This window comes from Molothrus ater, chromosome 1, assembly GCF_012460135.2.
Source record: "Molothrus ater isolate BHLD 08-10-18 breed brown headed cowbird chromosome 1, BPBGC_Mater_1.1, whole genome shotgun sequence".
In the NCBI taxonomy this organism is placed as follows: domain Eukaryota; kingdom Metazoa; phylum Chordata; class Aves; order Passeriformes; family Icteridae; genus Molothrus; species Molothrus ater.
In genome coordinates this window covers 141,189,525-141,203,758 of record NC_050478.2, presented here as the reverse complement: position 1 = coordinate 141,203,758, position 14,234 = coordinate 141,189,525, and the positions used below count along the sequence as shown (strand labels likewise).

General features: G+C 43.8%; 1 protein-coding gene across 5 annotated transcripts in view; it reads right to left on the bottom strand.

Moving 5' to 3' along the window:
• ZHX2 (zinc fingers and homeoboxes 2) overlaps positions 1-14,234 on the bottom strand; it is a 74,337-nt gene that overhangs the window by 56,267 nt on the left and 3,836 nt on the right. The window contains exon 1 of one of the 5 annotated variants that reach the window (XM_036404846.1): positions 7,251-7,269. The exons of the other annotated variants lie outside the window; for them this stretch is intronic. The gene's annotated coding sequence lies outside the window, so the exon portion shown is untranslated. Of the gene's footprint in view, positions 1-7,250; positions 7,270-14,234 lie in introns of those variants that run through there. 5 annotated transcript variants of the gene reach the window in all.

Genomic DNA, 14,234 nt, shown 5'->3' with positions numbered 1-14,234 from the left:
CTCTCATTTGCCAAGGGCTCCCAGGGGAAAAGCCACAGAGATCAAATCTGGACCTTGGCTGTGCTCCTCCACATTCTCATCACAAGACTTCCCCTTCACAAAAATCACAAGAACTCACTCACACCACTGAGGTGTGAACCTCTCTGGCCTAGATATCACTGCCTCAAAGTAGTGTTAACTTCAAAACCTTGTTTAACTTGCAAAGATGATTATAAGACACGAAAAATAAAGGAAAACATATCACAAGAGAAAAAACACCCACTCCCAACATTTGAAAATTGAAGGAATCTTTAGATCATACTGAAAGAATCTTATCTTTGGAAAATGAAAAGGTATGACCAAGGTAATCTTCACAGCAGTATCAGCAGCAACTTCTGCTATTTCTTCCCTCCAGGTTCAATTCCATCGTTAGGGCCTTGCAAGGGAAGAACAATTCTCCTTCATTCAGAACCACCCAGAAAGACAATGCTTGGAAAGAGGCAATAGCTCCTAAGGTTTTAAAGCAGACTTAACCTGATCAACATAAATGAAGTTTAAGTACATGCTTAACATTTTGCCTGCAATACCCTCACACATTTCCCAGGGTATGAAATTCCCACTGGCACTGACAGAAATGAAATCACATTTCCAATTTATTTGGAACAGATGCAACAAGTTCCTTGGAAACAATTGTTATTACTGGTGATAAAGAAGGAGAAGGAACACAGTAAGGTTTGGAGTTACAAAGGTACATTCACAGCGTGACAAAATGTGACATATACATGTCATAGCATTACTATGACAACAGTGTTTGGAAGATGTGTAACCAGCATTTTGTAAGCATATGGTCATATACTGGCCCCTTCCTGTGCTCAAAATGAAAAACAAAACAGAGGGACAGAAGCTAAAGGCATGAAGCCACAGACTGGCCAGTTTGCATTCCTTTGTCCTGATATCAGTTACAACGACTGCACAGTCATTCAAATGCTTTGCTTATACATGTGCTTATTTGTCTTCAGCATCTTACTTCCAAAACACCTAAAAAACCTCCAAGAAACATATAGAAATAGCAAGTGCTGGTTTTGAACATTGGGACACCAGTGTGAATTCCTACAGTAACTGTGATTTCGTGGCTGCAGGGAGTGTGTGGAAGAGGGGAACAAGAAACGCTGATGTAATTAAGGAAATGATACTGAGGTTGCACCTCCTGTTATCTGTTGGAACAGGCCAAATGTGAGAGCTTTATGCTCCTGGAAATTTGGCATCTCTGCTTTCCATGGCTATTAGGAGAACTGGTGCACACACACATATATATATGTACATATATATATATATATATTTGTGTGTGTGTATGTATATGAAACTTGCTGGAGAGCATTTAACATTGCAAGCTCTGCTTCTCCATAGCACATCTGCATCTTTAATGGAGTACCTGCTCCAACAAAATCATTTTCTGGGTCCCCTTTTCAAGAAGAAAAAGTGGCAAGTTTCACTGAAGGGGGAGGAGGGGTCAAGACTGTTACAAAGGATGAGACACTCCCCATACTTATTTGGGGAGAAAGCCAAGCCAAAACCACAGCCTTACCACATACTGGTTCCAAGTAAGAGCCTGAACACCTAAAAGAGGCCAAGTTTGACATCTTGATGATTTCTTGTTGATAATCACATCTCAGTAGACTTTTTCTTATCTGATGACTTAATCAGACAATTTCAATAGATTGAATGATTGCACTAGTTTTGCCAAAAGCAGTAAGTGACTTGCAACATACAAGCAAACAGATAAATAAGAGACTTGCAGGTCTGATGCGGCCCCAGCTGGCACATCCTTAGGGAATTGTTTGGAAATCAGTGGTCCTATACTATACTGAGAAGCTGAGCCACTCAGGCAGCAACTCATTACCAAGGGACATGGGTGCACCAGAGGAAAAGGAGAGGACAGGAGGATATAACTCCAGCCAGGCTGTGGGAGAGATTTTAATTCCCTGCCTCACCTTGTGTAAACCATTTTTACTCTCCAGAGCTTCTTCACTTAATTCTTTTAACAAAACTTTTCCGTATCACAAATACTGGTATGGTAAATACCCAAGAGGATACAAGGTGCTTGTATTTTAAAAATATGAGATCAAATAAGCACCAATAAACCACTCTCTCATCTGCTTCTCCAGTGAGGCTTGGAATAACCCTGAAGGCCCAAATAACCCTGTTCTTCTTGAGCAAAGAAATGTGTAACTCTAAAATGCTGGGGAGGAAGAGAAGAGCAGTATTTCACCAAAGGACCTGTACTAGCAGTCTAACAACATAATCTCTTGAAGGGAGCCAAGGATTAAAAGTTGGTGTGGAAAGACACAGTAGGTAGTAAAAATACAACAGTATCCATCTTTCAAAACTCAAGGGGTCTTGAAAAAGGGTGCTAGGAAGTGGGAAGGGAATTGCTCTGCCCAAGAGGTAAAGTTGTGCCTTGTTTCCTCTGTCTGCATATTTTTCCACCTTTTATTTTTGGATCTCGCAACACTATTCAGCACTAGATGGCACATAGCTGGAATAACAGCCACTGTACCCTGCTCCAGAGCACAGCAGCAACACTGGAACCACCCTGCAAAGAAGGAAGGTAAGAGAGAACATGGAACATTCAAATGCATCTCTCACCTCTGTTTTACTTGAACACACCTTTAGGAATTTACAGGAACTGATTTCCCAGAAGTGCTGCAGCAGCAGAAGAGCCCCTGTGTGACCCCAAAGGCTGTGCAATGGGCAGGGCAGTGGTGCAGAGCCCGGCTGTGCAGGAGCCCAGCACGAGTCCCTGCGGGCTGCAGAGGGCAGCTTCCCCAGCACAGGCACGCCTGCCTCACTCAGGAATCCCACCTCTCTGGGCTTAGCCAGGACAGCTCTGCTGGCAGGAGTCTGTAGTGTAGGCACGGCTTAACCCCGAGCTATTTTCAGCAGGAGGCGGGATGGGATGCGAGATAACTTCCCAATATACAGTACAGCCTGTGTCATAATACAAAATCCAGCCTTTGTGCATTGCAACACAGAGCTGCTCAGGGCACTGCAGGTGGGGACCATCAGATGCTGTCAAGTAAGAGCCAAGATGCTGATGCCATGAAATAAATGGTTTTTAAACCCCCCAACAGGACAGTTTTCATTGATACACAAACTCTAGATTAGCGCTGTTGTGGGCTCCACCACATCAGGTCAGTGCAGAAAGACACAGCTATACAAGCAGGGAAGTCAAAAGGCCAATTTAGAGTCCTTAAGCCCAGGCAAGCACAATGCATAAACAGCATCACTGGAAAAAATGTGGAACTAACACATCTCAAAAGAGATTAAACTCTTCTGAAAAGGCCAGGTTTAGCAGATGTCCCAGGACAGCCTTATCAGACTCAACCAGGAGCCATTTTATTTGGCTGGCTGACCTGTTCCCCTATTTCTGCCCATGAATTGGTTTTGCCCTTTTGTCTCTTTATTTTAGGCCTGGATAATATTTTCCTGTGTCAGAATTTACTGTGACCCAAAGCAGCTACTGACTGGAGTAGCCACCAATCTAAACACACATGAAAACTTCAAGTAACACTTCCAACCCTGTGTATCACCCCTGAGGAAACAGGCAAACACCGTTACAGCTAATCAACAGCTGGTTTCTGCTAAAAATGCTAGAGACCTGCAAGTCCCAATGAACTCCCAGTACCCCATGGACCACTTAGATGCCATGATATCACTTCAAAGACTAGACTTGAGAAACCACTTTTCATAAATCTGTACAATCATTTTTAGCTCGACATGACTACATTGTCAGAAACAGAAAAGGAATTATGATTTGTAGCATCTTCTAAAGCACAGTCCAGTTCTCAGCCTGAAAGTGCTGAAATGAGGAATTTGCCCAAGACTGAAATACATGCTTTCTCTTGGAAACATAGCTCACAGGCAGAAGATACATCTGGAATTCCTCTGCTGCCAGCCACTGGTTTAGTTCGTGTTATGATACCAAGAACTGAAAGTTGTTTCTGCTGAGAACCCCTCCTTCTTCCAGTGGTTTCATAGGACCGAGTGAGTTTCTACGTTAATGGAGTGTTAATTATCACTGTGTTTTCCCACATAATTGATACCTGATAACCGATGCCTATGGCAGTGGTAAGACATGGCCCCCAACATTTTGAATTACATTGATCTTTCCTCTCCTCAGGAAAAGAGATTTTATATCTCTTACCTGTGATTCAGCCTCAAACTCAGAGTTGGAGGAATCGTGTCTGTTTTGGATGGCAGACTCCTCCTAATTACCAAGGAAAGGGTGAGGAAAAGGCTCCCAAAACTCCGGTTAATAAAACCTTTAACCTTTGTGCTCATGCTGAGAGGCATACCTTTGTTGAGGAGAGATAATGGCACCCACTGGTAACTAAAAACCAACAATGATCTGCTCTGCAGTCTCCACTGCAGCTTTCTCTAGAAGAGCTGCACCAGCCAACAGCCAGGGACTCAATTCTCGCATCCACCCATTTTCCAGGTTTTGCAGGAATTACCTCAGTAAAGAGTCACAAAAGAAGCTCAAGATCTGGGTGTTATTCTTGTAGCAGGAGGATCCCAGAAGTCTTCCCCAAAGACATTTATGCTACTTTTGAGGGCAAAAGCAGATGGCATTCAGTATGCTGCTGGAATATTCCTGGAGATCAGCATGACAAGGGAGTCCCACCAGTGCCTACTGAAATCATACAGGGCACAGCACGATCACCAAGTTGTGTCCACCACATTCACCTTGCCAGAGCTGTGTGAAATAAACATTAACGTAAACATTGTTTCAGTGAAGGGCTTCGAATTTCTACCCTGGGTCTGCCCTAACTTTGCTCCAGCAATTGAAAGGAATGGCTCCAGGAGAGAAACCAAGCATCTGTTGAAACTTGATATGATGTGGGATGAAATATTCACACTCTGTAAGAAATAACAAGAAAGTTGTACCAGAGAATGTTTCTGATATGGATTTATTTTGTCACCTGGTTCCACTTCAGCACTACCTGCAACCCCAGAAGCTCCAGGAGTATTAAAGGTCATTCCTGACACAGTCTGCATCTTCCAGACACAGAGAATCTTTTTCACTCTGAAGGCCAGCTGCATGTGGGAAAGATGTTAAACATTGTACAAACTGGTCCTCATTCCTGGAGTCATACCTGTTCTCTTTAAAGCATATCTCCCTACTTTACCAAAAAATGCCTCCCACATGTATTTACAGCAGTGTTCACTCTGCAGATGGCTGTGGGAAAGAAATAGAGATTTTAATCTGTCTGGTGCACAACCAGCTGCACTTGGATTCAGTGGACAGACTCTTTATTGCTGGTAGACTTATGCGATGAGATGAACACAGTTTTATCTCCAAGATCTGGATGGAGGGGTAAAATAGCTTCCCTGCTGTTTCTTGGTACCAGAGAACTAAAACAACTGGCTCCTTCCCAGGGAATTCACTACTCACTGCTCATCTCTGTGATGATGCAGGAGCTCTGTTTGGAAGGGACAGGAATGACTTGTAGGAATGGCTTCCGATGAGGCTCAGTGAGCGTCCCCCTCGTCCACACTAACCAAACTTCAATTCAAGTATCATTACAGTCTTGGACAACATGTTTCCATCCTCTGCTGGCTTTTTACTGCTTGGCAAAATGTTCAACTTTTGTGCCTCAGTTTCCCCACCACTTAAGAGTAATAAAACCTCCCGTGGAGGTGTCAATTACAACTTGGTGCTTGTATAGGAGGAGGGTGCAAAGGAAAGCACAAGAACCAGAGATCATCAATAAAGCATCCAACGCTGCCACTGATGCTTCAGCAAACCACGAGCCCACTCGACTCCTAGAGCCAGATGTGCAGCACTAGCTCAGAAAGCCAAAACACAGGAAGAAGCTGCCAGGTTCTTCATATTCATAAGCTTTTTAATAAACCTCAACAAAACTTGGAGGCATGTTCTCTGCTGCTGCTCTTGCCCTTTTGCACAGTGAGCAAGTCATAAATATTTCAGGGGAAGAGTCCAGAAAATTTGCAAGACTGGTCCTAGCCTTTTACAGCATTAATGAGCAGTCCATTAATAGTTAATGAAGCAGCTGCTGGTGATCTCAGAGGTAAAGGCAAGACGAGAACAGTAGCATTTGCCCATTCACTACAATGCGATCATGTGAAGGAATGGCTTGATCCTTCTATCAAATTCTCCCCATCACAGCAAGACCAGAAGCTGATGACAGGACTTCCAGCAGAACCACACACAACCCTCTGCCCCACTGCTGTCACCCAGCATGGATGGGGGCTGCTGGAAGTGGTCTGAACCAAGTGTCCTGATGCTCTGTGCACACCGGAGGGACTGCAAAGCCTTCAATGCTGTGTCTTAAATACAAGACTAATGTTCTGAACAATCAGGTAGGACCATGCAATGCCTATGTGCAGGTGTGTGTGTGCACCCCATAGCCAAACATATGTAAAAATGCCAATAAAAAGAGTGGGTGTTGAGGCCTTTTAAAAGTCTCAACTGTTTGTTCAAAGCTGCACTTTGAAAACCAAACTCACAATACAATTGGGCAGCCAATTTCAAAGAACAATTTCTGTGATTTCAGCCTCAGATTCAGCAGCGAGGACTTTGGTGAAAAGGTATTCTTGCTGTACTTAGTCTTTTGTATACCTGAACTGACTGACATCCCCTGGCTGTATCTCTGCAGACAGGAAAGCACCTTGCAGACAAGAAGTCACCTTCTGGCAACTCTACTTGCCAGGAGCTTTACCAAGGAAGGGCACCACTGGCCAGGCTGCTGGGTGCAACTGCAGCCCTGCAGCCCTTTTGTTTTGAGAAAAATTGGGTAAAAGTTTGGACACTGCTAAACTCAAATTTCCTTCATTTTATCCCTGCCAGTATCACTGATTTTTAAAGGATTCTTCAGGTTTCTTTCCATCTTCCTCCACATTCATGTGTATGTGGGTCCATCAATCCCAGCACAGTAATTTCCTACTGCTCTAATGAAAACAGGGAAGCTGTGGAGAGACCCCCTACCACCTGTGCTCTGGAGAGTGGCCAGTGTGACCCAGTGCACACAGGAACTCAGCACCACAAATCAAACGCACTAAAAGCAGTTTGCGTCAGTCCTTGGCCCCAGGAATAATCAGTCTCCTGGATTTCAGCTCACATCACATCTAGCTTGTCACAGATTAAGCCTTTTCTGGGGTTTTCTAATAGGGGTCTGCACAGAAAGCAAGGATTGATAGCAGAGAGGCTCCCTGAAGACCCCCAGATGGATAGGGACAGCCAGACCCACCTCCTTCGACAGCAAGCTGAGCTGGGTTTGGATGCAATCTGAGTATCTCCCTTTTATGTAAGTGTCCTTAGCACAGAGTGCAAAAGTTCATCTGTTCCAGCCGTTCAGGACTGGCAGTCAAGAGCTTTGCATTCAAAGGGAAGAGAAAAAGGAAAAGAAAAGCTTAATCTCAAAGTTACAGTCTTAATTCCACCCTCCAAACTAGAGATATTTTAGTAGTGCAGGAGTCAAAGGCAACTGCAGCACTGGCCCTTTGTTAAATAATTAACTACGATTTGCCTAATCCATCCATCCCAGGTTCTCAATGAAGAGACACAAAACATCCCCATCAACACTCCACTCTCGCCTAAGCAATGAGCTTCCTACAGCACCTCCTGGATAATCCTCTAGTTTTTAACAAAACTGCTCCTTGACTTTTCTCACCTTCAAACATGATTCTGCCTGCTGCTCTCAATGCAGATCAAAGGTGACCTTAGTAGATCGTTACTGTGCTAAGACATAAATTTATTAAGCTAAATTTCAAGTAATTATGTTATTCTGTAATTTTATTAAAAACTATCATTTGCCAAACATGCTCTGGAAAATAATTACTACTCAGACTTAATAATAAAGTACATAATTAGCAATGAATGTATACTGCCTCTTTTTAAAATCCATAGCATGTAATGCTCCTTCATGCTTTGAGTGGGGAGTGTCTTAAAGTGATCAAAAACAATTATTTAAAGACTGTATACTGCCTCTTTTATACTGTATACTACTACTGTATCATGAGTGTATACTGCCTCTTTTCAAAATCCATAGCATGTAAGGCTCCCTCATGCTTTGAGTGGAGAGTGTCTTAAAGTGATCATAAACATTGGTTTAAAGACTTCAATACCTTAAACTAATTTAAATCACATTAAGGATGAAACGTTACATAGGAAGAACCCTGCCAGGTTCAGATGTGTGTTGGGCTGTTCGTCACTCACTACATCTATTTTGCATAATTTAAGAACAAATATTTTAAAATAGCAGACAAGTAAAAAAGATCTTTAATGACCAGAAAAACCTACCCAACCTCACGTTTCTTAATCAACTTCCTACTAGCTGCCTCTTTCATTTAAAAAAGAAGGAAAAAAAAGTTGACACTTTACCTTCTCCTCCAGCAAAACTTTGATGCTAAGTGTGTGTCACATTTTCTGTTTCCAACTCTTTGAGAATTATTTTTTACTGATTTTACAAGACAGCAAAGGGACATAGGCCATTCATGTACAAGCCAAAAATTTATTAAGCTACAACCCCAAACAAACCAAGTGGCCACATCAGAAGCTGAAGAATGTTCCAATATGAGTATCTGTCAGCTGCAAAGATCAATACTAAAGGGTTGCAAATCACAGTCCCTTTCCACTACTGTGCAGAGCAGCAATCAGGAATTTGAGCAGGAGAAGGGTGTCTCAGCCAATCTGTGCCAGAAGCTCAGCATGGAACACATCTGGGAGATGCTGCAGCAGGGCCCAGATGCACAAACCAAGCACTGACCTTGCAACACACAGTAGCAGCCTCCACCCTGAGACTCAGTAAAAGGATCAGGACAAGAGAGAAGGAACAAATAAAACCCCTACTCACACAGGGATGAACAAAATATAGGCAGATTAAAAAAAAATAAAATAACTAAAGCATGTTAGCTGAAAACATGAACCAGTGTAAGTGGTCCTACTGCTTGTGCCAGTGAGAGGCAAATAGGAAAGGATGCCTTGAGTGCAAGGCAGGTAACTGAAAAATACAATCAAATTCCTACCTTGGCTGCAGAAATCAATACAGAGAGGAAACTCAGGTATGAATTCAGGTTTTTTCCTGTGCAAATACACCATTCAAAATGCATCAAAGTACAACTCACACCACTCCACACAACATATCTCAAAGCTAAAAGCATGGCAGAGCCGAGGTGATAATTCCCATCCCTCTTGCTGTCTGCTACCATCTGTAAGTAAAGCAGCCACAAATCCTTTGCCACACAGTACTGCATACCATTTACACCACCACCAATTTGGGGATGCAGCTTGTGTTAAATACCCAGAATCTCCTCACACACTTTTCCCATTCAACAGCACAGTTCAAAGCAGATCCCTGTCTCCATCAAGCACCACAATAGGCTTTGCCCACCAATGGAAAGGTGCTCTCCTTGTCCTGTGAGCACCCCGCCACAGCAAGCTCCTTGTTGGGATGTAAATTGAGCCCTCCAAAAAAATGTCAGGGTGGGAACAGACTGGTAGGGGAAGAGGTGAAGGAAGAGGATACCACAAAGAAAATAAAAATGCAAACCATGTGCTCAACAATGATCTTCCTCCTGAACTGAGCACAGGGTGCAGACAGGGATTTGTGTACATTTTTTTTATTTAGAAGAACCTTATATTTAAATCCCCCAGAATTTTTGTGGGAGAGTGGCAGAGGGCTCAGCACAGAACTGGAGCCAGCTGGCAAAGGGTGTCTGGTGCCTGCTCACCCCTTGCACCCGAGGGCAGTAAACCCTGAAGTTGAACACCTGCACTCACCCTTGAGAAATTTGTGGTGAGAACAAGACCATTCACTACTCACCAAGAGGCAAGAACAGAACAAGGAAAAAGCAGTTCATGTTTCAAGAGATTTAACTTTAAATCCACCAACTCAGTGCTCTGATGTGCTTCTGGAGAAGAGATGGGGCTGGAGCTAAGCTCATTCCTATGTACAAGCTCTTTTCAGCATAAATAATATATTGTGACACTCCTCTCCTGACCTGGACACGTACCGAGTGCTCGCACGCTCTCCTGGACCATCACACAGAGGGTAAACACATAAAAAGAAGGTTGATAAGGCTAAGATTCAGGATAACAGGATAAACAACAGAATCTAAGGCACTCAAGTATATTTATGGTTGAAAGCAAAATCCTTCAGAGAGCTAAGATTTTTTTTCCTTTATCTGATTAAGTGTGGATCTTGAAACTTGTGTTTGCCTTGAGCAGTATTTCCCAAACCACATTACCCCCCTGACATCACCAAGGTACATAGACAAGATGCCAAGAGACACACAGAGGAGGGATATCCTGTGAAAACTATTTTAGCAATAGTGAAATTATAAGGATGCTTTCAAGAGATGCCAATATAAAAGTAGTAAAGAAAACAGTTCACTCCAAACACATCATTCTTTCTTGTCACTCCAATTGTTTTAAAACACATGTAGAGCCAACTCCTCTCTTATGCTGAAGAATCCCAGACAGGCAGAGAGAAGTAGAGTCTTCTTTAGGCAGCACTTTACTCTGAATTTATTTATCACCATTTACACCTTGAAGCTTCCTACCTGCTGTAGTTGGACAAAATCCTGCAGGTCCTCAGTGGCCACCAGCCCCTGTCCTTGGCAGCCTGGCATGGGCACCATGCATCTGCCAGCTCTTCCATACAGCAACCCCTGGCACTTTCTCTGGTTTGAAAATCCCACGTGAAGATTTTCAACATCATCAGCCAGCTTTTTCAGCTGGTTTCTCAAAGAAAACTAAACCTAGTTCTCAAAAAGGTCCCACAGTGGAGCTGGTAGCTTCCTGGCAAGATACTTTACCTGAGCACAGGTTGGAAGGACCTGTGCCTTGGGTTAAAGTCCAGGTAAAAGGCCTAATGTCTCTCTCTCAAAAAAAAAACCAAACAAACAACAAAAGGATGTAAAGCCCTGAGATATGAGAAAGAGGTCCCAAAAATCTGCAACTGCAAGGTGATGACTCCTGGTACTGAATATCACTTGATGGTGATGAAAAGCAGCGTCATAATGGCGACAGGCTGGAAGAAAGGACATGGGGATGTCAGATAGTAAATGTATGAGTGATAAAGGACTCTGTAACTACCTTTGGCTGAGCAAAAGGAGAGCACTGGAGTACTGGTCCCAGGGGTGGGAGCAGTGACAGTCGTGTGGACTCCCAGCCAGGCAGCCAAGTGCTCTCCCTGGGAGGGAGCTGAGCAGTCAAACAACTTCCTCGCCTTTCAATCACATGGAAATGAACAACACTCTCCACAGAGGGCCAGGAAGGGGAATCTCTTTGGAAAAATGCAGAAAAAAACAGCTTCGGGGGAAACTAGGATTCTTTGGGATAGCCCCATCTTCCACAATTTTCAAGAAAGCTGTAGCAAAGCCTGGAAGACAACAAGCACCAAAGCCTTTAACAGCAGTGTGCTCCCAGCATATCATTTAAATAAATCAGTTTCTGGAGAGACAAAAGACAAGGAAAAACTCCCTGTGGTGCCTGACAGTTTGTGCTCAAGAGGATGCTGGAAAAAAAAACCCCACAACAAGACATATTTGCTTTTGAGGTGGGTGGTAGGAGGAGGGGAGGGGAAGGAATATCCCCAGAAACACTTGAGGCCAGAACCATCAGGACTTTCCTTCATTTTGTGTGAAAGTGAATCAGCAGTGCTCTGCCAGCCTGGCAGCAAAGCTTGGAGATGCTGCTGCTGTCTGCTTCATACTGGCTTTCACTGGCATGAGAGGAGGCAAAAACCTCCCTGCACCAATTCCCAGGCCACCACCCAGCACACTTTGAAACCCTACAAAACTTAACTGCTTCCAACTGGTATATCCTCTTGGATTTTTGTCTTGCTAGTAGGATTTTAGAAAAAGAACAAGAATTTTCCCACTTCTGCTATCTAAGTGAAGTGCAACATAAAGTAACTTAAACTAATAAGCATGAAATTAGGTTGAGAAATGTAAAAAATAAAATAAACTTAGAGTGAGAAAAGTGAATATACACAAGAAAGGCATCAGGAGGGGTACAGAGACCTTGAGACATACTGATATTTTATTAAATTTCTCTGAGAGTGCCTTCAGCAGCAGCAGCTCAGAACCTGCTTTTTTTTTGTTGGTATTCAAAAAAAAAAAAAAAAAACCAAAAAACACCAAAAACCAAAAAAACAAACCAAACAAACCACAAATAACAAGATTCTGCTTAAAAAGAAAGGATCCACATTCTTCCCTATACAGTTTTGCTCACAGGACTTCTTCCTCCACTTCCTCCATCAAACTGGACAAGAGGTTAAGCAACACTGAATCTGAGCCTTCCTTAGTTATGGTCACTGACTCAAAAGAAGCAAGAAAACATCTCTATTTCTTTGTTGGTGGAGGGTTTTTTGTTTGTTTTAAGCTCCAGTGAATAAAATATGCAGTTTTAACACTTATTAAAAATTGTGGGAACAACATACAATCAACTACAAAAGAGAAGCCAAAATAAACAGATAATTTGAGGTAGCAATTTTAAAAAAACATTTAGTATTTAAGAGGGGAAATAAGGTCAGGACAGGATGAATGGGGGTGGGGGGAAGAGAAGGAAAATCCAAGATTTCAGGCCTCTCATAGGCTCAATAAATAAATGAAAAGCAGTGCAAGACATTCCCATCCTACCCAACCCACTGCTCACATGAAATTAATCGTCCCCTCCATCAGTGCCAACTGAGACCACACTGCAGATCACAGCATCAAAATGCTACAGATTAAAAGCTAACACTAAAGATTTATACCTCTACATGTCACTTCATAAAGGAGGGAGAGAAGCAGAGGGCTGGTTTCTCTGCAAAGCCAAAGCTACGAGTTTTCTAAGTGGCAAGGCAAGTAGCTTTGCTTTTCATCTTGCAACATTTTTCCAGGAAAGAAGATGAATTTCAAGCTGTGGAAGAATTTACCAAGTGAACTGAAAGCCACAGTGGGCAGGTAATACTGCTCTTGAGGAAACTCTGTGACTTGCACAGAGCTATTTGCATTTACCAGGATGTGCCCATCCCTGTGGTCCAGAGCCTCCACTGCCTGCAGCTGCAGGAGGGGCTGCACCCCAGCAGTGAGGCTGGAGGTTTCCCAGAGCAGAGGGTGGATGTGCAGACACACACCAAGAGCTGAACAAGCCCATGACAGCAGGCATGTCTGCATGGGCACATCTCACACCAGGTCTGTACCACCAACACTTGCCATGCATTGTACCAGCCTAGGGCAGGACATGCCACTGAAGCAGCTGTGCTGGCAAACCCGAGGAGTGACAGGGCTGCTACACCAGCAAAGTGACATTACTGCCAATGTCACCTACTGAGACAGGGCTGGGATGAAAAACCCACTATCAGCACATTCACCCAAGGAGAAAGTCCTCAATGTGCTTGTGGGATGCTGACCAGACCAGAGCACCTGGTACCCTGCCTAATGAGATATTCAACATACACAGTCTCACTTTGTACCAAAGCCTGTAGAGATGGGACAAGGAGCAATGGTTTTGAACTGTAAGAGTGTAGGTTTAGATTGGACATCAGGAAACAATGTAAAGATCCCTTTCAACCCTCAGGCTGGACAATCCGTGGCAAAGGCAGCACGAGGCAGAGGCCACAGGACTTCAGAGCTTTTGAACCATGCAGACACAAAGTGCATCCAAGGCTGAGCCTGGACCATGGTACTGTTTACCCTGTAGTCTGTGTGGGTGGGAGTTGTGGAGATCTGCAAATTCCTCCCAGTGAGCCTGTAATAGTTAGTTTGAGAGGCAGGCAAGTGCTGAGCAGGCTCCAGTTTGCTACATCAGGTCCCCACTGGACAACAGTGTGGAGAAGACACAAACTGCAGCTGGTGCTGGGGAGGCTTGTTCTCAGAGCAAAGCTGAATTCCCTGCCCCTGCCCTGCTTTCAGCACCCAGCATGTGCCCTTGCCCTCAGCCAATTTGCCCAAGGTTGTCAAAACTCACTGCAAGCTCACACCCTCCACTCCTGATGTGTGATTTCTAACCATGCAGGTGTTCTAGATCCCCTTCTTTCCCATTTGCTTCCCAACCCTTCCTCCCCTGTCTCCCCTCCAGATGGCAAATGCTCCCCTCTGTCCAGCACTGACATGAGGCTTCCCACCAGAGCCCCACTGGGGCACTGCCCACTGGAGGCCATGTGCAGGCTCATCCAAGAATTCAAGATGATGTTGCACCATAATCCACCTCCTCAGCTAGCAGAATCTCCCAGGATGACTTTTTT